Consider the following 23,205-nt stretch of genomic DNA (forward strand, 5'->3'; position numbering starts at 1 on the left):
TAATGGATAAGTCACTGACCTCCTAAGCCAGGGGGTCCAAGTTTTATATGGGGTGGAAGTCATTACAGCAAGTGTCTCATCACTAGAGTTGATATTTTATCCTTGCTTCAACTGTAAAATAGTCTTGCAGTGTTTAGCTTGTAAAAAATGACCACAGAAGCTAAAATATGACATTAATTATGATAACATTGTTGTTGTTGTTTTTTAAACCTTTTCTATCACCGTGGACAGCTTATTCAAGTGCCATCTGGCATGCATGTTCCTCTGTTGCTCATCATTCATCACCAAAAATGATTTTCTTTTTCAATTCTTATGACTGTACTGATTGTATTGAATAAAATCCACATCTAGCATAACCAATAAATGCTGCAAAGTGCTCCAGTGGCGCAATTTATCAGCGCACGGTACTTATAAGACAGTATCTGTTGAGCAATGCCGAGGTTGTGAGTTCAAGCCTCACCTGGAGCATCTTTGTATACTGTTTTTTTTCCTTTTCTTATGTCATTAGTCATTGATTAAAAACTGCTACCTTAATATTTAATATGATATTACAAAGGATGGAAGAAAGAATGAAAAAACACAAACATGATTGTGCATTTAAGTTGTCAGCACACATCTGCTTTGGTTCAAATGCACTGCATATCTTCCTTCAGTCAGCCAACAAAACAGCAATGGAAAAGATTAACATACTGTTGGTAAAGAAGTTGCATCAAATTGATTTTCTGCAATATAGCATGATAATCCATACTGACAGCTCTGGATAGTACCAGCACATTTCTTGCTGGACTTGGTAATGCAAAGAACACAGTAAACAGCTTCACTTTTTCCTCAAAAATAAATAATTGACTATTAAAAACCTAACAGTCTTAAAAAAGAACATCAGTAAGCACCACTGGCATAATGGATAAGTCACTGCCCTCCTAAGCCAGGGGGTCCAAGTCCCATATGGGGTGGAAGTCATTACAGCAAGTGTCTCATCACTAGAGTTGATATTTTATCCTTGCTTCAACTGTAAAACAGTCTTGCAGTGTTTAGCTTGTAAAAAAATGACCACAGAAGCTAAAATATGACATTAATTATGATAACATTGTTGTTGTTCTTGTTTTTTAAACCTTTTCTATCACCGTGGACAGCTTATTCAAGTGCCATCTGGCATGCATGTTCCTTTGTTGCTCATCATTCATCACCAAAAATGATTTTCTTTTTCAATTCTTATGACTGTACTGATTGTATTGAATAAAATCCACATCTAGCATAACCAATTAATGCTGCAAAGTGCTCCAGTGGCGCAATTGGTCAGCGCGCGGTACTAATAAGACAGTATCTGTTGAGCAATGCCGAGGTTGTGAGTTCAAGCCTCACCTGGAGCATCTTTGTATATTGTTTTTTTTCCTTTTCTTATGTCATTAGTCATTGATTATAAACTGCTACCTTAATATTTAATATGATATTACAAAGGATGGAAGAAAGAAAGAAAAAACACAAACATGATTGTGCATTTAAGTTGTCAGCACACATCTGCATATCTTCCTTCAGTCAGCCAACAAAACAGCAATGGAAAAGATTTACATACTGTTGGTAAAGCAGTTGCATGAAATTGATTTTCTGCAATATAGCATGATAATCCATACTGACAGCTCTGGATAGTACCAGCACATTTCTTGCTGGACTTGGTAATGCAAAGAACACAGTAAACAGCTTCACTTTTTTCTCAAAAAATAAATAATTGACTTTTAAAACTAACAGTCTTAAATAAGAACATCAGTAAGCACCACTGGCATAATGGGTAAGGCACTGTTCTCCTATGCCAGTGGTTGTGGGTTTAAGTCCCGTCTGAGTTGGAATTCATTACAGTAAGTGTCTCATCACTAGAGTTGATATTTTATCCTTGCTTCAACTGTAAAACAGTCTTTTAGCTTGTAAAAGTGTTTAGCTTGTAAAAAATGACCACAGAAGCTAAAATATGACATTAATTATGATAACATTGTTGTTGTTGTTGTTTTTTAAACCTTTTCTATCACCGTGGACAGCTTATTCAAGTGCCATCTTGCATGCATGTTCCTTTGTTGCTCATCATTCATCACCAAAAATGATTTTCTTTTTCAATTCTTATGACTGTACTGATTGTATTGAATAAAATCCACATCTAGCATAACCAATGAATGCTGCAAAGTGCTCCAGTGGCGCAATTGATCAGCGCACGATACTTATAAGACAGTATCTGTTGAGCAATGCCGAGGTTGTGAGTTCAAGCCTCACCTGGAGCATCTTTGTATACTGTTTTTTTTTCCTTTTCTTATGTCATTAATCATTGATTATAAACTGCTACCTTAATATTTAATATGATATTACAAAGGATGGAAGAAAGAATGAAAAAACACAAACATGATTGTGCATTTAAGTTGTCAGCACACATCTGCATATCTTCCTTCAGTCAGCCAACAAAACAGCAATGGAAAAGATTAACATACTGTTGGTAAAGCAGTTGCATCAAATTGATTTTCTGCAATATAGCATGATAATCCATACTGACAGCTCTGGATAGTACCAGCACATTTCTTGCTGGACTTGGTAATGCAAAGAACACAGTAAACAGCTTCACTTTTTTTCAAAAATAAATAATTGACTATTAAAAACGTATCAGTCTTAAATAAGGACATCAGTAAGCACCACTGGCATAATGGATAAGGCACTGTTCTCCTAAGCCAGTGGTTGTGGGTTTAAGTCCCGTCTGAGTTGGAAGTCATTACAGCAAGTGTCTCATCACTAGAGTTGATATTTTATCCTTGCTTCAACTGTAAAACAGTCTTGCAGTGTTTAGCTTGTAAAAAATGACCACAGAATCTAAAATATGACATTAATTATGATAACATTGTTGTTGTTGTTTTTTAAACCTTTTCTATCACCGTGGACAGCTTATTCAAGTGCCATCTGGCATGCATGTTCCTTTGTTGCTCATCATTCATCACCAAAAATGATTTTCTTTTTCAATTCTTATGACTGTACTGATTGTATTGAATAAAATCCACATCTAGCATAACCAATTAATGCTACAAAGTGCTCCAGTGACACAATTGGTCAGCGCGCGGTACTTATAAGACAGTATCTGTTGAGCAATGCCGAGGTTGTGAGTTCAAGCCTCACCTGGAGCATCTTTGTATACTGTTTTTTTTTCCTTTTCTTATGTCATTAGTCATTGATTATAAACTGCTACCTTAATATTAATATGATATTACAAAGGATGGAAGAAAGAAAGAGAAAACACAAACATGATTCTGCATTTAAGTTGTCAGCACACATCTGCTTTGGTTCAAATGCACTGCATATCTTCCTTCAGTCAGCCAACAAAACAGCAATGGAAAAGATTAACATACTGTTGGTAAAGCAGTTGCATCAAATTGATTTTCTGCAATATAGCATGATAATCCATACTGACAGCTCTGGATAGTACCAGCACATTTCTTGCTGGACTTGGTAATGCAAAGAACACAGTAAACAGCTTCACTTTTTCCTCAAAAATAAATAATTGACTATTAAAAACCTAACAGTCTTAAATAAGAACATCAGTAAGCACCACTGGCATAATGGATAAGTCACTGCCCTCCTAAGCCAGGGGGTCCAAGTCCTATATGGGGTGGAAGTCATTACAGCAAGTGTCTCATCACTAGAGTTGATATTTTATCCTTGCTTCAACTGTAAAACAGTCTTGCAGTGTTTAGCTTGTAAAAAAATGACCACAGAAGCTAAAATATGACATTAATTATGATAACATTGTTGTTGTTCTTGTTTTTTAAACCTTTTCTATCACCGTGGACAGCTTATTCAAGTGCCATCTGGCATGCATGTTCCTTTGTTGCTCATCATTCATCACCAAAAATGATTTTCTTTTTCAATTCTTATGACTGTACTGATTGTATTGAATAAAATCCACATCTAGCATAACCAATTAATGCTGCAAAGTGCTCCAGTGGCGCAATTGGTCAGCGCGCGGTACTAATAAGACAGTATCTGTTGAGCAATGCCGAGGTTGTGAGTTCAAGCCTCACCTGGAGCATCTTTGTATATTGTTTTTTTTCCTTTTCTTATGTCATTAGTCATTGATTATAAACTGCTACCTTAATATTTAATATGATATTACAAAGGATGGAAGAAAGAAAGAAAAAACACAAACATGATTGTGCATTTAAGTTGTCAGCACACATCTGCTTTGGTTCAAATGCACTGCATATCTTCCTTCAGTCAGCCAACAAAACAGCAATGGAAAAGATTAACATACTGTTGGTAAAGCAGTTGCATCAAATTGATTTTCTGCAATATAGCATGATAATCCATACTGACAGCTCTGGATAGTACCAGCACATTTTTTGCTGGACTTGGTAATGCAAAGAATACAGTAAACAGCTTCACTTTTTCCTCAAAAATAAATAATTGACTATTAAAAACCTAACAGTCTTAAATAAGAACATCAGTAAGCACCACTGGCATAATGGATAAGTCACTGCCCTCCTAAGCCAGGGGGTCCAAGTCCCATATGGGGTGGAAGTAATTACAGCAAGTGTCTCATCACTAGAGTTGATATGTTATCCTTGCTTCAACTGTAAAACAGTCTTGCAGTGTTTAGCTTGTAAAAAATGACCACAGAAGCTAAAATATGACATTAATTATGATAACATTGTTGTTGTTGTTTTTTAAACCTTTTCTATCACCGTGGACAGCTTATTTAAGTGCCATCTGGCATGCATGTTCCTTTGTTGCTCATCATTCATCACCAAAAATGATTTTCTTTTTCAATTCTTATGACTGTACTGATTGTATTGAATAAAATCCACATCTAGCATAACCAACTAATGCTGCAAAGTGCTCCAGTGGTGCAATTGGTCAGTGCGCGATACTAATAAGACAGTATTTGTTGAGCAATGCCGAGGTTGTGAGTTCAAGCCTCACCTGGAGCATCTTTGTATACTGTTTTTTTTCCTTTTTTTATGTCATTAGTCATTGATTATAAACTGCTACCTTAATATTTAATATGATATTACAAAGGTTGGAAGAAAGAAAGAAAAAACACAAACATGATTGTGCATTTAAGTTGTCAGCACACATCTGCTTTGGTTCAAATGCACTGCATATCTTCCTTCAGTCAGCCAACAAAACAGCAATGGAAAAGATTAACATACTGTTGGTAAAGCAGTTGCATCAAATTGATTTTCTGCAATATAGCATGATAATCCATACTGACAGCTCTGGATAGTACCAGCACATTTCTTGCTGGACTTGGTAATGCAAAGAACACAGTAAACAGCTTCACTTTTTCCTCAAAAAATAAATAATTGACTATTAAAAACCTAACAGTCTTAAATAAGAACATCAGTAAGCACCACTGGCATAATGGATAAGGCACTGTTCTCCTAAGCCAGTGGTTGTGGGTTTAAGTCCCGTCTGAGTTGGAAGTCATTACAGCAAGTGTCTCATCACTAGAGTTGATATTTTATCCTTGCTTCAACTGTAAAACAGTCTTGCAGTGTTTAGCTTGTAAAAAATGACCACAGAAGCTAAAATATGACATTAATTATGATACCATTGTTGTTGTTGTTTTTTAAACCTTTTCTATCACCGTGGACAGCTTATTCAAGTGCCATCTGGCATGCATGTTCCTTTGTTGCTCATCATTCATCACCAAAAATGATTTTCTTTTTCAATTCTTATGACTGTACTGATTGTATTGAATAAAATCCACATCTAGCATAACCAACTAATGCTGCAAAGTGCTCCAGTGGTGCAATTGGTCAGTGCGCGATACTAATAAGACAGTATTTGCTGAGCAATGCCGAGGTTGTGAGTTCAAGCCTCACGTGGAGCATCTTTGTATACTGTTTTTTTTCCTTTTTTTATGTCATTAGTCATTGATTATAAACTGCTACCTTAATATTAATATGATATTACAAAGGTTGGAAGAAAGAAAGAAAAAACACAAACATGATTGTGCATTTAAGTTGTCAGCACACATCTGCTTTGGTTCAAATGCACTGCATATCTTCCTTCAGTCAGCCAACAAAACAGCAATGGAAAAGATTAACATACTGTTGGTAAAGCAGTTGCATCAAATTGATTTTCTGCAATATAGCATGATAATCCATACTGACAGCTCTGGATAGTACCAGCACATTTCTTGCTGGACTTGGTAATGCAAAGAACACAGTAAACAGCTTCACTTTTTCCTCAAAAATAAATAATTGACTATTAAAAACCTAACAGTCTTAAATAAGAACATCAGTAAGCACCACTGGCATAATGGATAAGTCACTGCCCTCCTAAGCCAGGGGGTCCAAGTTCCATATGGGGTGGAAGTCATTACAGCAAGTGTCTCATCACTAGAGTTGATATTTTATCCTTACTTCAACTGTAAAACAGTCTTGCAGTGTTTAGCTTGTAAAAAATGACCACAGAAGCTAAAATATGACATTAATTATGATAACATTGTTGTTGTTGTTTTGTAAACCTTTTTTATCACCGTGGACAGCTTATTCAAGTGCCATCTGGCATGCATGTTCCTTTGTTGCTCATCATTCATCACCAAAAATGATTTTCTTTTTAGATTCTTATGACTGTACTGATTGTATTGAATAAAATCCACATCTAGCATAACCAATCAATGCTGCAAAGTGCTCCAGTGGTGCAATTGGTCAGCGTGCGGTACTTATAAAACAGTATCTGTTGAGCAATTCTGAGGTTGGGAGTTCAAGCCTCACCTGGAGCATCTTTGTATACTGTTTTTTTTTTCTTTTCTTATGTCGTTAGTCATTGATTGTAAACTGCTACCTTAATATTTAATATGATATTACAAAGGAGGGAAGAAAGAAAGAAAAAACACAAACATGATTGTGCATTTAAGTTGTCAGCACACATCTGCATATCTTCCTTCAGTCAGCCAACAAAACAGCAATGGAAAAGATTTACATACTGTTGGTAAAGCAGTTGCATGAAATTGATTTTCTGCAATATAGCATGATAATCCATACTGACAGCTCTGGATAGTACCAGCACATTTCTTGCTGGACTTGGTAATGCAAAGAACACAGTAAACAGCTTCACTTTTTTCTCAAAAAATAAATAATTGACTTTTAAAACTAACAGTCTTAAATAAGAACATCAGTAAGCACCACTGGCATAATGGGTAAGGCACTGTTCTCCTAAGCCAGTGGTTGTGGGTTTAAGTCCCGTCTGAGTTGGAAGTCATTACAGTAAGTGTCTCATCACTAGAGTTGATATTTTATCCTTGCTTCAACTGTAAAACAGTCTTGCAGTGTTTAGCTTGTAAAAAATGACCACAGAAGCTAAAATATGACATTAATTATGATAACATTGTTGTTGTTGTTTTTTAAACCTTTTCTATCACCGTGGACAGCTTATTCAAGTGCCATCTGGCATGCATGTTCCTTTGTTGCTCATCATTCATCACCAAAAATGATTTTCTTTTTCAATTCTTATGACTGTACTGATTGTATTGAATAAAATCCACATCTAGCATAACCAATCAATGCTGCAAAGTGCTCCAGTGGCGCAATTGATCAGCGCACGATACTTATAACACAGTATCTGTTGAGCAATGCCGAGGTTGTGAGTTCAAGCCTCACCTGGAGCATCTTTGTATACTGTTTTTTTTTCCTTTTCTTATGTCATTAATCATTGATTATAAACTGCTACCTTAATATTTAATATGATATTACAAAGGATGGAAGAAAGAATGAAAAAACACAAACATGATTGTGCATTTAAGTTGTCAGCACAAATCTGCATATCTTCCTTCAGTCAGCCAACAAAACAGCAATGGAAAAGATTAACATACTGTTGGTAAAGCAGTTGCATCAAATTGATTTTCTGCAATATAGCATGATAATCCATACTGACAGCTCTGGATAGTACCAGCACATTTCTTGCTGGACTTGGTAATGCAAAGAACACAGTAAACAGCTTCACTTTTTTTCAAAAATAAATAATTGACTATTAAAAACGTATCAGTCTTAAATAAGGACATCAGTAAGCACCACTGGCATAATGGATAAGGCACTGTTCTCCTAAGCCAGTGGTTGTGGGTTTAAGTCCCGTCTGAGTTGGAAGTCATTACAGCAAGTGTCTCATCACTAGAGTTGATATTTTATCCTTGCTTCAACTGTAAAACAGTCTTGCAGTGTTTAGCTTGTAAAAAATGACCACAGAATCTAAAATATGACATTAATTATGATAACATTGTTGTTGTTGTTTTTTAAACCTTTTCTATCACCGTGGACAGCTTATTCAAGTGCCATCTGGCATGCATGTTCCTTTGTTGCTCATCATTCATCACCAAAAATGATTTTCTTTTTCAATTCTTATGACTGTACTGATTGTATTGAATAAAATCCACATCTAGCATAACCAATTAATGCTACAAAGTGCTCCAGTGACACAATTGGTCAGCGTGCGGTACTTATAAGACAGTATCTGTTGAGCAATGCCGAGGTTGTGAGTTCAAGCCTCACCTGGAGCATCTTTGTATACAGTTTTTTTTCCTTTTCTTATGTCATTAGTCATTGATTATAAACTGCTACCTTAATATTAATATGATATTACAAAGGATGGAAGAAAGAAAGAGAAAACACAAACATGATTCTGCATTTAAGTTGTCAGCACACATCTGCTTTGGTTCAAATGCACTGCATATCTTCCTTCAGTCAGCCAACAAAACAGCAATGGAAAAGATTAACATACTGTTGGTAAAGCAGTTGCATCAAATTGATTTTCTGCAATATAGCATGATAATCCATACTGACAGCTCTGGATAGTACCAGCACATTTCTTGCTGGACTTGGTAATGCAAAGAACACAGTAAACAGCTTCACTTTTTCCTCAAAAATAAATAATTGACTATTAAAAACCTAACAGTCTTAAATAAGAACATCAGTAAGCACCACTGGCATAATGGATAAGTCACTGCCCTCCTAAGCCAGGGGGTCCAAGTCCTATATGGGGTGGAAGTCATTACAGCAAGTATCTCATCACTAGAGTTGATATTTTATCCTTGCTTCAACTGTAAAACAGTCTTGCAGTGTTTAGCTTGTAAAAAATGACCACAGAAGCTAAAATATGACATTAATTATGATAACATTGTTGTTGTTGTTGTTGTTTTTTAAACCTTTTATATCACCGTGGACAGCTTATTCAAGTGCCATCTGGCATGCATGTTCCTTTGTTGCTCATCATTCATCACCAAAAATGATTTTCTTTTTCAATTCTTATGACTGTACTGATTGTATTGAATAAAATCCACATCTAGCATAACCAATTAATGCTGCAAAGTGCTCCAGTGGCGCAATTGGTCAGCGCGCGGTACTTATAAGACAGTATCTGTTGAGCAATGCCGAGGTTGTGAGTTCAAGCCTCACCTGGAGCAGCTTTGTATAATGATTTTTTTCTTTTTTTTTATGTCATTAGTCATTGATTATAAACTGCTACCTTAATATTTAATATGATATTACAAAGGATGGAAGAAAGAAAGAAAAAACACAAACATGATTGTGCATTTAATTTGTCAGCACACATATGCTTTGGTTCAAATGCACTGCATATCTTCCTTCAGTCAGCCAACAAAACAGCAATGGAAAAGATTAACATACTGTTGGTAAAGCAGTTGCATCAAATTGATTTTCTGCAATATACTGTAGCATGATAATCCATACTGACAGCTCTGGATAGTACCAGCTTATTTCTTGCTGGACTTGGTAATGCAAAGAACACAGTAAACAGCTTCACTGTTTCCTCAAAAATAAATAATTGACTATTAAAAACCTAACAGTCTTAAATAAGAACATCAGTAAGCACCACTGGCATAATGGATAAGTCCCTGCCCTCCTAAGCCAGGGGGTCCAAGTCCTATATGGGGTGGAAGTCATTACAGCAAGTGTCTCATCACTAGAGTTGATATTTTATCCTTGCTTCAACTGTAAAACAGTCTTGCAGTGTTTAGCTTGTAAAAAATGACCACAGAAGCTAAAATATGACATTAATTATGATAACATTGTTGTTGTTGTTGTTGTTTTTTAAACCTTTTCTATCACAGTGGACAGCTTATTCAAGTGCCATCTGGCATGCATGTTCCTTTGTTGCTCATCATTCATCACCAAAAATGATTTTCTTTTTCAATTCTTATGACTGTACTGATTGTATTGAATAAAATCCATATCTAGCATAACCAATTAAGGCTGCAAAGTGCTCCAGTGGCGCAATTGGTCAGCGCACGGTACTTATAAGACAGTATCTGTTGAGCAATGCCGAGGTTGTGAGTTCAAGCCTCACCTGGAGCAGCTTTGTATAATGTTTTTTTTTCCTTTTTTTATGTCATTAGTCATTGATTATAAACTGCTACCTTAATATTTAATATGATATTACAAAGGATGGAAGAAAGAAAGAAAAAACACAAACATGATTGTGCATTTAAGTTGTCAGCACACATATGCTTTGGTTCAAATGCACTGCATATCTTCCTTCAGTCAGCCAACAAAACAGCAATGGAAAAGATTAACATACTGTTGGTAAAGCAGTTGCATCAAATTGATTTTCTGCAATATAGCATGATAATCCATACTGACAGCTCTGGATAGTACCAGCACATTTCTTGCTGGACTTGGTAATGCAAAGAACACAGTAAACAGCTTCACTTTTTCCTCAAAAATAAATAATTGACTATTAAAAACCTAACAGTCTTAAATAAGAACATCAGTAAGCACCACTGGCATAATGGATAAGTCACCGCCCTCCTAAGCCAGGGGGTCCAAGTCCCATATGGGGTGGAAGTCATTACAGCAAGTGTCTCATCACTAGAGTTGATATTTTATCCTTGCTTCAACTGTAAAACAGTCTTGCAGTGTTTAGCTTGTAAAAAATGACCACAGAAGCTAAAATATGACATTAATTATGATAACATTGTTGTTGTTGTTTTTTAAACCTTTTCTATCACCGTAGACAGCTTATTCAAGTGCCATCTGGCATGCATGTTCCTTTGTTGCTTATCATTCATCACCAAAAATGATTTTCTTTTTCAATTCTTATGACTGTACTGATTGTATTGAATAAAATCCACATCTAGCATAACCAATGAATGCTGCAAAGTGCTCCAGTGGCGCAATTGGTCAGCGCGCGGTACTAATAAGACAGTATCAGTTGAGCAATGCCGAGGTTGTGAGTCCAGGCCTTACCTGGAGCATTTTTGTATACTGTTTTTTTTTCCTTTTCTTATGTCATTAGTCATTGATTATAAACTGCTACCTTAATATTTAATATGATATTACAAAGGATGGAAGAAAGAAAGAAAAAACACAAACATGATTGTGCATTTAAGTTGTCAGCACACATCTGCTTTGGTTCAAATGCACTGCATATCTTCCTTCAGTCAGCCAACAAAACAGCAATGGAAAATATTAACATACTGTTGGTAAAGCAGTTGCATCAAATTGATTTTCTGCAATATAGCATGATAATCCATACTGACAGCTCTGGATAGTACCAGCACATTCCTTGCTGGACTTGGTAATGCAAAGTACACAGTAAACAGCTTCACTTTTATTCAAAAATAAATAATTGACTATTAAAAACCTATCAGTCTTAAATAAGGACATCAGTAAGCACCACTGGCATAATGGATAAGGCACTGTTCTCCTAAGCCAGTGGTTGTGGGTTTAAGTCCCATCTGAGTTGGAAGTCATTACAGCAGTGTCTCATCACTAGAGTTGATATTTTATCCTTGCTTCAACTGTAAAACAGTCTTGCAGTGTTTAGCTTGTAAAAAATGACCGCAGAAGCTAAAATATTACATTAATTATGATAACATTGTTGTTGTTGTTTTTTAAACCTTTTCTATCACCGTGGACAGCTTATTCAAGTGCCATCTGGCATGCATGTTCCTTTGTTGCTCATCATTCATCACCAAAAATGATTTTCTTTTTCAATTCTTATGACTGTACTGATTGTATTGAATAAAATCCACATCTAGCATAACCAATTAGTGCTGCAAAGTGCTCCAGTGGCGCAATTGGTCAGCACGTGGTACTTATAAGACAGTATCTGTTGAGCAATGCCGAGGTTGTGAGTTCAAGCCTCACCTGGAGCATCTTTGTATACTGTTTTTTTTTCCTTTTCTTATGTCATTAGTCATTGATTATAAACTGCTACCTTAATATTTAATATGATATTACAAAGGATGGAAGAAGTAAAGAAAAAACACAAACATGATTGTGCATTTAAGTTGTCAGCACACATCTGCTTTGGTTCAAATGCACTGCATATCTTCCTTCAGTCAGCCAACAAAACAGCAATGGAAAAGATTAACATACTGTTGGTAAAGCAGTTGCATCAAATTGATTTTCTGCAATATAGCATGATAATCCATACTGACAGCTCTGGATAGTACCAGCACATTTCTTGCTGGACTTGGTAATGCAAAGAACACAGTAAACAGCTTCACTTTTTCCTCAAAAATAAATAATTGACTATTAAAAACCTAACAGTCTTAAATAAGAACATCAGTAAGCACCACTGGCATAATGGGTAAGGCACTTTTCTCCTAAGCCAGTGGTTGTGGGTTTAAGTCCCGTCTGAGTTGGAAGTCATTACAGCAAGTGTCTCATCACTAGAGTTGATATTTTATCCTTGCTTCAACTGTAAAACAGTCTTGCAGTGTTTAGCTTGTAAAAAATGACCACAGAAGCTAAAATATTACATTAATTATGATAACATTGTTGTTGTTGTTTTTTAAACCTTTTCTATCACAGTGGACAGCTTATTCAAGTGCCATCTGGCATGCATGTTCCTTTGTTGCTCTTCATTCATCACCAAAAATGATTTTCTTTTTCAATTCTTATGACTGTACTGATTGTATTGAATAAAATCCACATCTAGCATAACCAATTAATGCTGCAAAGTGCTCCAGTGGCGCAATTGGTCAGCGCACGGTACTTATAAGACAGTATCTGTTCAGCAATGCTGAGGTTGTGAGTTCAAGCCTCACCTGGAGCATCTTTGTATACTGTTTTTTTTCCTTTTCTTGTGTCATTAGTCATTGATTATAAACTGCTACCTTAATATTTAATATGATATTACAAAGGATGGAAGAAAGAAAGAAAAAACACAAACATGAGTGTGCATTTAAGTTGTCAGCACACATATGCTTTGGTTCAAATGCACTGCATATCTTCCTTCAGTCAGCCAACAAAACAGCAATGGAAAAGATTAACATACTGTTGGTAAAGCAGTTGCATCAAATTGATTTTCTGCAATATACTGTAGCATGATAATCCATACTGACAGCTCTGGATAGTACCAGCACATTTCTTGCTGGACTTGGTAATGCAAAGAACACAGTAAACAGCTTCACTTTTTCCTCAAAAATAAATAATTGACTATTAAAAACCTAACAGTCTTAAATAAGAACATCAGTAAGCACCACTGGCATAATGGATAAGTCCCTGCCCTCCTAAGCCAGGGGGTCCAAGTCCTATATGGGGTGGAAGTCATTACAGCAAGTGTCTCATCACTAGAGTTGATATTTTATCCTTGCTTCAACTGTAAAACAGTCTTGCAGTGTTTAGCTTGTAAAAAATGACCACAGAAGCTAAAATATGACATTAATTATGATAACATTGTTGTTGTTGTTGTTGTTTTTTAAACCTTTTCTATCACAGTGGACAGCTTATTCAAGTGCCATCTGGCATGCATGTTCCTTTGTTGCTCATCATTCATCACCAAAAATGATATTTTTTTTCAATTCTTATGACTGTACTGATTGTATTGAATAAAATCCACATCTAGCATAACCAATTAATGCTGCAAAGTGCTCCAGTGGCGCAATTGGTCAGCGCGCGGTACTTATAAGACAGTATTTGTTGAGCAATGCCGAGGTTGTGAGTTCAAGCCTCACGTGGAGCACTTTGTATAATGTTTTTTTTTTCCTTTTTTTTATGTCATTAGTCATTGATTATAAACTGCTACCTTAATATTTAATATGATATTACAAAGGATGGAAGAAAGAAAGAAAAAACACAAACATGAGTGTGCATTTAAGTTGTCAGCACACATATGCTTTGGTTCAAATGCACTGCATATCTTCCTTCAGTCAGCCAACAAAACAGCAATGGAAAAGATTAACATACTGTTGGTAAAGCAGTTGCATCAAATTGATTTTCTGCAATATACTGTAGCATGATAATCCATACTGACAGCTCTGGATAGTACCAGCACATTTCTTGCTGGACTTGGTAATGCAAAGAACACAGTAAACAGCTTCACTGTTTCCTCAAAAATAAATAATTGACTATTAAAAACCTAACAGTCTTAAATAAGAACATCAGTAAGCACCACTGGCATAATGGATAAGTCCCTGCCCTCCTAAGCCAGGGGGTCCAAGTCCTATATGGGGTGGAAGTCATTACAGCAAGTGTCTCATCACTAGAGTTGATATTTTATCCTTGCTTCAACTGTAAAACAGTCTTGCAGTGTTTAGCTTGTAAAAAATGACCACAGAAGCTAAAATATGACATTAATTATGATAACATTGTTGTTGTTGTTGTTGTTTTTTAAACCTTTTCTATCACAGTGGACAGCTTATTCAAGTGCCATCTGGCATGCATGTTCCTTTGTTGCTCATCATTCATCACCAAAAATGATTTTCTTTTTCAATTCTTATGACTGTACTGATTGTATTGAATAAAATCCATATCTAGCATAACCAATTAAGGCTGCAAAGTGCTCCAGTGGCGCAATTGGTCAGCGCACGGTACTTATAAGACAGTATCTGTTGAGCAATGCCGAGGTTGTGAGTTCAAGCCTCACCTGGAGCAGCTTTGTATAATGTTTTTTTTTCCTTTTTTTATGTCATTAGTCATTGATTATAAACTGCTACCTTAATATTTAATATGATATTACAAAGGATGGAAGAAAGAAAGAAAAAACACAAACATGATTGTGCATTTAAGTTGTCAGCACACATATGCTTTGGTTCAAATGCACTGCATATCTTCCTTCAGTCAGCCAACAAAACAGCAATGGAAAAGATTAACATACTGTTGGTAAAGCAGTTGCATCAAATTGATTTTCTGCAATATAGCATGATAATCCATACTGACAGCTCTGGATAGTACCAGCACATTTCTTGCTGGACTTGGTAATGCAAAGAACACAGTAAACAGCTTCACTTTTTCCTCAAAAATAAATAATTGACTATTAAAAACCTAACAGTCTTAAATAAGAACATCAGTAAGCACCACTGGCATAATGGATAAGTCACCGCCCTCCTAAGCCAGGGGGTCCAAGTCCCATATGGGGTGGAAGTCATTACAGCAAGTGTCTCATCACTAGAGTTGATATTTTATCCTTGCTTCAACTGTAAAACAGTCTTGCAGTGTTTAGCTTGTAAAAAATGACCACAGAAGCTAAAATATGACATTAATTATGATAACATTGTTGTTGTTGTTTTTTAAACCTTTTCTATCACCGTAGACAGCTTATTCAAGTGCCATCTGGCATGCATGTTCCTTTGTTGCTTATCATTCATCACCAAAAATGATTTTCTTTTTCAATTCTTATGACTGTACTGATTGTATTGAATAAAATCCACATCTAGCATAACCAATGAATGCTGCAAAGTGCTCCAGTGGCGCAATTGGTCAGCGCGCGGTACTAATAAGACAGTATCAGTTGAGCAATGCCGAGGTTGTGAGTCCAGGCCTTACCTGGAGCATTTTTGTATACTGTTTTTTTTTCCTTTTCTTATGTCATTAGTCATTGATTATAAACTGCTACCTTAATATTTAATATGATATTACAAAGGATGGAAGAAAGAAAGAAAAAACACAAACATGATTGTGCATTTAAGTTGTCAGCACACATCTGCTTTGGTTCAAATGCACTGCATATCTTCCTTCAGTCAGCCAACAAAACAGCAATGGAAAATATTAACATACTGTTGGTAAAGCAGTTGCATCAAATTGATTTTCTGCAATATAGCATGATAATCCATACTGACAGCTCTGGATAGTACCAGCACATTCCTTGCTGGACTTGGTAATGCAAAGTACACAGTAAACAGCTTCACTTTTATTCAAAAATAAATAATTGACTATTAAAAACCTATCAGTCTTAAATAAGGACATCAGTAAGCACCACTGGCATAATGGATAAGGCACTGTTCTCCTAAGCCAGTGGTTGTGGGTTTAAGTCCCATCTGAGTTGGAAGTCATTACAGCAGTGTCTCATCACTAGAGTTGATATTTTATCCTTGCTTCAACTGTAAAACAGTCTTGCAGTGTTTAGCTTGTAAAAAATGACCGCAGAAGCTAAAATATTACATTAATTATGATAACATTGTTGTTGTTGTTTTTTAAACCTTTTCTATCACCGTGGACAGCTTATTCAAGTGCCATCTGGCATGCATGTTCCTTTGTTGCTCATCATTCATCACCAAAAATGATTTTCTTTTTCAATTCTTATGACTGTACTGATTGTATTGAATAAAATCCACATCTAGCATAACCAATTAGTGCTGCAAAGTGCTCCAGTGGCGCAATTGGTCAGCACGTGGTACTTATAAGACAGTATCTGTTGAGCAATGCCGAGGTTGTGAGTTCAAGCCTCACCTGGAGCATCTTTGTATACTGTTTTTTTTTCCTTTTCTTATGTCATTAGTCATTGATTATAAACTGCTACCTTAATATTTAATATGATATTACAAAGGATGGAAGAAGTAAAGAAAAAACACAAACATGATTGTGCATTTAAGTTGTCAGCACACATCTGCTTTGGTTCAAATGCACTGCATATCTTCCTTCAGTCAGCCAACAAAACAGCAATGGAAAAGATTAACATACTGTTGGTAAAGCAGTTGCATCAAATTGATTTTCTGCAATATAGCATGATAATCCATACTGACAGCTCTGGATAGTACCAGCACATTTCTTGCTGGACTTGGTAATGCAAAGAACACAGTAAACAGCTTCACTTTTTCCTCAAAAATAAATAATTGACTATTAAAAACCTAACAGTCTTAAATAAGAACATCAGTAAGCACCACTGGCATAATGGGTAAGGCACTTTTCTCCTAAGCCAGTGGTTGTGGGTTTAAGTCCCGTCTGAGTTGGAAGTCATTACAGCAAGTGTCTCATCACTAGAGTTGATATTTTATCCTTGCTTCAACTGTAAAACAGTCTTGCAGTGTTTAGCTTGTAAAAAATGACCACAGAAGCTAAAATATTACATTAATTATGATAACATTGTTGTTGTTGTTTTTTAAACCTTTTCTATCACAGTGGACAGCTTATTCAAGTGCCATCTGGCATGCATGTTCCTTTGTTGCTCTTCATTCATCACCAAAAATGATTTTCTTTTTCAATTCTTATGACTGTACTGATTGTATTGAATAAAATCCACATCTAGCATAACCAATTAATGCTGCAAAGTGCTCCAGTGGCGCAATTGGTCAGCGCACGGTACTTATAAGACAGTATCTGTTCAGCAATGCTGAGGTTGTGAGTTCAAGCCTCACCTGGAGCATCTTTGTATACTGTTTTTTTTCCTTTTCTTGTGTCATTAGTCATTGATTATAAACTGCTACCTTAATATTTAATATGATATTACAAAGGATGGAAGAAAGAAAGAAAAAACACAAACATGAGTGTGCATTTAAGTTGTCAGCACACATATGCTTTGGTTCAAATGCACTGCATATCTTCCTTCAGTCAGCCAACAAAACAGCAATGGAAAAGATTAACATACTGTTGGTAAAGCAGTTGCATCAAATTGATTTTCTGCAATATACTGTAGCATGATAATCCATACTGACAGCTCTGGATAGTACCAGCACATTTCTTGCTGGACTTGGTAATGCAAAGAACACAGTAAACAGCTTCACTTTTTCCTCAAAAATAAATAATTGACTATTAAAAACCTAACAGTCTTAAATAAGAACATCAGTAAGCACCACTGGCATAATGGATAAGTCCCTGCCCTCCTAAGCCAGGGGGTCCAAGTCCTATATGGGGTGGAAGTCATTACAGCAAGTGTCTCATCACTAGAGTTGATATTTTATCCTTGCTTCAACTGTAAAACAGTCTTGCAGTGTTTAGCTTGTAAAAAATGACCACAGAAGCTAAAATATGACATTAATTATGATAACATTGTTGTTGTTGTTGTTGTTTTTTAAACCTTTTCTATCACAGTGGACAGCTTATTCAAGTGCCATCTGGCATGCATGTTCCTTTGTTGCTCATCATTCATCACCAAAAATGATATTTTTTTTCAATTCTTATGACTGTACTGATTGTATTGAATAAAATCCACATCTAGCATAACCAATTAATGCTGCAAAGTGCTCCAGTGGCGCAATTGGTCAGCGCGCGGTACTTATAAGACAGTATTTGTTGAGCAATGCCGAGGTTGTGAGTTCAAGCCTCACGTGGAGCACTTTGTATAATGTTTTTTTTTTCCTTTTTTTTATGTCATTAGTCATTGATTATAAACTGCTACCTTAATATTTAATATGATATTACAAAGGATGGAAGAAAGAAAGAAAAAACACAAACATGAGTGTGCATTTAAGTTGTCAGCACACATATGCTTTGGTTCAAATGCACTGCATATCTTCCTTCAGTCAGCCAACAAAACAGCAATGGAAAAGATTAACATACTGTTGGTAAAGCAGTTGCATCAAATTGATTTTCTGCAATATACTGTAGCATGATAATCCATACTGACAGCTCTGGATAGTACCAGCACATTTCTTGCTGGACTTGGTAATGCAAAGAACACAGTAAACAGCTTCACTGTTTCCTCAAAAATAAATAATTGACTATTAAAAACCTAACAGTCTTAAATAAGAACATCAGTAAGCACCACTGGCATAATGGATAAGTCCCTGCCCTCCTAAGCCAGGGGGTCCAAGTCCTATATGGGGTGGAAGTCATTACAGCAAGTGTCTCATCACTAGAGTTGATATTTTATCCTTGCTTCAACTGTAAAACAGTCTTGCAGTGTTTAGCTTGTAAAAAATGACCACAGAAGCTAAAATATGACATTAATTATGATAACATTGTTGTTGTTGTTGTTTTTTAAACCTTTTCTATCACAGTGGACAGCTTATTCAAGTGCCATTTGGCATGCATGTTCCTTTGTTGCTCATCATTCATCACCAAAAATTATTTTATTTTTCAATTCTTATGACTGTACTGATTGTATTGAATAAAATCCACATCTAGCATAACCAATTAATGCTGCAAAGTGCTCCAGTGGCGCAATTGGTCAGCGCACGGTACTTATAAGACAGTATCTGTTGAGCAATGCCGAGGTTTTGAGTTCAAGCCTCACCTGGAACATCTTTGTATACTGTTTTTTTCCCTTGTCATTAGTCATTGATTATAAACTGCTACCTTAATATTTAATATGATATTACAAAGGATGGAAGAAAGAAAGAAAAAACACAAACATGATTGTGCATTTAAGTTGTCAGCACACATATGCTTTGGTTCAAATGCACTGCATATCTTCCTTCAGTCAGCCAACAAAACAGCAATGGAAAAGATTAACATACTGTTGGTAAAGCAGTTGCATCAAATTGATTTTCTGCAATATAGCATGATAATCCATACTGACAGCTCTGGATAGTACCAGCACATTTCTTGCTGGACTTGGTAATGCAAAGAACACAGTAAACAGCTTCACTTTTTTTCAAAAATAAATAATTGACTATTAAAAACGTATCAGTCTTAAATAAGGACATCAGTAAGCACCACTGGCATAATGGATAAGGCACTGTTCTCCTAAGCCAGTGGTTGTGGGTTTAAGTCCCGTCTGAGTTGGAAGTCATTACAGCAAGTGTCTCATCACTAGAGTTGATATTTTATCCTTGCTTCAACTGTAAAACAGTCTTGCAGTGTTTAGCTTGTAAAAAATGACCACAGAATCTAAAATATGACATTAATTATGATAACATTGTTGTTGTTGTTTTTTAAACCTTTTCTATCACCGTGGACAGCTTATTCAAGTGCCATCTGGCATGCATGTTCCTTTGTTGCTCATCATTCATCACCAAAAATGATTTTCTTTTTCAATTCTTATGACTGTACTGATTGTATTGAATAAAATCCACATCTAGCATAACCAATTAATGCTACAAAGTGCTCCAGTGACACAATTGGTCAGCGCGCGGTACTTATAAGACAGTATCTGTTGAGCAATGCCGAGGTTGTGAGTTCAAGCCTCACCTGGAGCATCTTTGTATACTGTTTTTTTTTCCTTTTCTTATGTCATTAGTCATTGATTATAAACTGCTACCTTAATATTAATATGATATTACAAAGGATGGAAGAAAGAAAGAGAAAACACAAACATGATTCTGCATTTAAGTTGTCAGCACACATCTGCTTTGGTTCAAATGCACTGCATATCTTCCTTCAGTCAGCCAACAAAACAGCAATGGAAAAGATTAACATACTGTTGGTAAAGCAGTTGCATCAAATTGATTTTCTGCAATATAGCATGATAATCCATACTGACAGCTCTGGATAGTACCAGCACATTTTTTGCTGGACTTGGTAATGCAAAGAATACAGTAAACAGCTTCACTTTTTCCTCAAAAATAAATAATTGACTATTAAAAACCTAACAGTCTTAAATAAGAACATCAGTAAGCACCACTGGCATAATGGATAAGTCACTGCCCTCCTAAGCCAGGGGGTCCAAGTCCCATATGGGGTGGAAGTAATTACAGCAAGTGTCTCATCACTAGAGTTGATATGTTATCCTTGCTTCAACTGTAAAACAGTCTTGCAGTGTTTAGCTTGTAAAAAATGACCACAGAAGCTAAAATATGACATTAATTATGATAACATTGTTGTTGTTGTTTTTTAAACCTTTTCTATCACCGTGGACAGCTTATTTAAGTGCCATCTGGCATGCATGTTCCTTTGTTGCTCATCATTCATCACCAAAAATGATTTTCTTTTTCAATTCTTATGACTGTACTGATTGTATTGAATAAAATCCACATCTAGCATAACCAACTAATGCTGCAAAGTGCTCCAGTGGTGCAATTGGTCAGTGCGCGATACTAATAAGACAGTATTTGTTGAGCAATGCCGAGGTTGTGAGTTCAAGCCTCACCTGGAGCATCTTTGTATACTGTTTTTTTTCCTTTTTTTATGTCATTAGTCATTGATTATAAACTGCTACCTTAATATTTAATATGATATTACAAAGGTTGGAAGAAAGAAAGAAAAAACACAAACATGATTGTGCATTTAAGTTGTCAGCACACATCTGCTTTGGTTCAAATGCACTGCATATCTTCCTTCAGTCAGCCAACAAAACAGCAATGGAAAAGATTAACATACTGTTGGTAAAGCAGTTGCATCAAATTGATTTTCTGCAATATAGCATGATAATCCATACTGACAGCTCTGGATAGTACCAGCACATTTCTTGCTGGACTTGGTAATGCAAAGAACACAGTAAACAGCTTCACTTTTTCCTCAAAAAATAAATAATTGACTATTAAAAACCTAACAGTCTTAAATAAGAACATCAGTAAGCACCACTGGCATAATGGATAAGGCACTGTTCTCCTAAGCCAGTGGTTGTGGGTTTAAGTCCCGTCTGAGTTGGAAGTCATTACAGCAAGTGTCTCATCACTAGAGTTGATATTTTATCCTTGCTTCAACTGTAAAACAGTCTTGCAGTGTTTAGCTTGTAAAAAATGACCACAGAAGCTAAAATATGACATTAATTATGATACCATTGTTGTTGTTGTTTTTTAAACCTTTTCTATCACCGTGGACAGCTTATTCAAGTGCCATCTGGCATGCATGTTCCTTTGTTGCTCATCATTCATCACCAAAAATGATTTTCTTTTTCAATTCTTATGACTGTACTGATTGTATTGAATAAAATCCACATCTAGCATAACCAACTAATGCTGCAAAGTGCTCCAGTGGTGCAATTGGTCAGTGCGCGATACTAATAAGACAGTATTTGCTGAGCAATGCCGAGGTTGTGAGTTCAAGCCTCACGTGGAGCATCTTTGTATACTGTTTTTTTTCCTTTTTTTATGTCATTAGTCATTGATTATAAACTGCTACCTTAATATTTAATATGATATTACAAAGGTTGGAAGAAAGAAAGAAAAAACACAAACATGATTGTGCATTTAAGTTGTCAGCACACATCTGCTTTGGTTCAAATGCACTGCATATCTTCCTTCAGTCAGCCAACAAAACAGCAATGGAAAAGATTAACATACTGTTGGTAAAGCAGTTGCATCAAATTGATTTTCTGCAATATAGCATGATAATCCATACTGACAGCTCTGGATAGTACCAGCACATTTCTTGCTGGACTTGGTAATGCAAAGAACACAGTAAACAGCTTCACTTTTTCCTCAAAAATAAATAATTGACTATTAAAAACCTAACAGTCTTAAATAAGAACATCAGTAAGCACCACTGGCATAATGGATAAGTCACTGCCCTCCTAAGCCAGGGGGTCCAAGTTCCATATGGGGTGGAAGTCATTACAGCAAGTGTCTCATCACTAGAGTTGATATTTTATCCTTACTTCAACTGTAAAACAGTCTTGCAGTGTTTAGCTTGTAAAAAATGACCACAGAAGCTAAAATATGACATTAATTATGATAACATTGTTGTTGTTGTTTTGTAAACCTTTTTTATCACCGTGGACAGCTTATTCAAGTGCCATCTGGCATGCATGTTCCTTTGTTGCTCATCATTCATCACCAAAAATGATTTTCTTTTTAGATTCTTATGACTGTACTGATTGTATTGAATAAAATCCACATCTAGCATAACCAATCAATGCTGCAAAGTGCTTCAGTGGTGCAATTGGTCAGCGTGCGGTACTTATAAAACAGTATCTGTTGAGCAATTCTGAGGTTGGGAGTTCAAGCCTCACCTGGAGCATCTTTGTATACTGTTTTTTTTTTCTTTTCTTATGTCGTTAGTCATTGATTGTAAACTGCTACCTTAATATTTAATATGATATTACAAAGGAGGGAAGAAAGAAAGAAAAAACACAAACATGATTGTGCATTTAAGTTGTCAGCACACATCTGCATATCTTCCTTCAGTCAGCCAACAAAACAGCAATGGAAAAGATTTACATACTGTAGGTAAAGCAGTT

General features: G+C 35.9%; 9 non-coding genes across 9 annotated transcripts; all 9 read left to right on the plus strand.

Moving 5' to 3' along the window:
- The first annotated feature begins 1,277 nt into the window (after positions 1-1,277).
- Positions 1,278-1,370, plus strand: TRNAI-AAU (transfer RNA isoleucine (anticodon AAU)). The gene is given in 2 exon segments: positions 1,278-1,315; positions 1,335-1,370. It is a non-coding gene; the product is annotated as a tRNA-Ile (tRNA).
- Positions 1,371-3,961: 2,591 nt separating this feature from the next.
- TRNAI-AAU (transfer RNA isoleucine (anticodon AAU)) lies at positions 3,962-4,054 on the plus strand. Its single transcript is given in 2 exon segments — positions 3,962-3,999; positions 4,019-4,054. It is a non-coding gene; the product is annotated as a tRNA-Ile (tRNA).
- Positions 4,055-9,334: 5,280 nt separating this feature from the next.
- TRNAI-UAU (transfer RNA isoleucine (anticodon UAU)) lies at positions 9,335-9,427 on the plus strand. Its single transcript is given in 2 exon segments — positions 9,335-9,372; positions 9,392-9,427. It is a non-coding gene; the product is annotated as a tRNA-Ile (tRNA).
- Positions 9,428-10,244: 817 nt separating this feature from the next.
- TRNAI-UAU (transfer RNA isoleucine (anticodon UAU)) lies at positions 10,245-10,337 on the plus strand. The gene is given in 2 exon segments: positions 10,245-10,282; positions 10,302-10,337. It is a non-coding gene; the product is annotated as a tRNA-Ile (tRNA).
- Positions 10,338-12,951: 2,614 nt separating this feature from the next.
- TRNAI-UAU (transfer RNA isoleucine (anticodon UAU)) lies at positions 12,952-13,044 on the plus strand. Its single transcript is given in 2 exon segments — positions 12,952-12,989; positions 13,009-13,044. It is a non-coding gene; the product is annotated as a tRNA-Ile (tRNA).
- An 816-nt stretch (positions 13,045-13,860) lies between these two features.
- Positions 13,861-13,953, plus strand: TRNAI-UAU (transfer RNA isoleucine (anticodon UAU)). The gene is given in 2 exon segments: positions 13,861-13,898; positions 13,918-13,953. It is a non-coding gene; the product is annotated as a tRNA-Ile (tRNA).
- Positions 13,954-14,771: 818 nt separating this feature from the next.
- TRNAI-UAU (transfer RNA isoleucine (anticodon UAU)) lies at positions 14,772-14,864 on the plus strand. Its single transcript is given in 2 exon segments — positions 14,772-14,809; positions 14,829-14,864. It is a non-coding gene; the product is annotated as a tRNA-Ile (tRNA).
- Positions 14,865-17,478: 2,614 nt separating this feature from the next.
- Positions 17,479-17,571, plus strand: TRNAI-UAU (transfer RNA isoleucine (anticodon UAU)). The gene is given in 2 exon segments: positions 17,479-17,516; positions 17,536-17,571. It is a non-coding gene; the product is annotated as a tRNA-Ile (tRNA).
- An 816-nt stretch (positions 17,572-18,387) lies between these two features.
- Positions 18,388-18,480, plus strand: TRNAI-UAU (transfer RNA isoleucine (anticodon UAU)). The gene is given in 2 exon segments: positions 18,388-18,425; positions 18,445-18,480. It is a non-coding gene; the product is annotated as a tRNA-Ile (tRNA).
- The last annotated feature ends 4,725 nt before the right edge of the window (positions 18,481-23,205 follow it).

The sequence above is a fragment of the Pseudophryne corroboree genome, unplaced genomic scaffold, assembly GCF_028390025.1.
Source record: "Pseudophryne corroboree isolate aPseCor3 unplaced genomic scaffold, aPseCor3.hap2 scaffold_852, whole genome shotgun sequence".
Classification (NCBI taxonomy): domain Eukaryota; kingdom Metazoa; phylum Chordata; class Amphibia; order Anura; family Myobatrachidae; genus Pseudophryne; species Pseudophryne corroboree.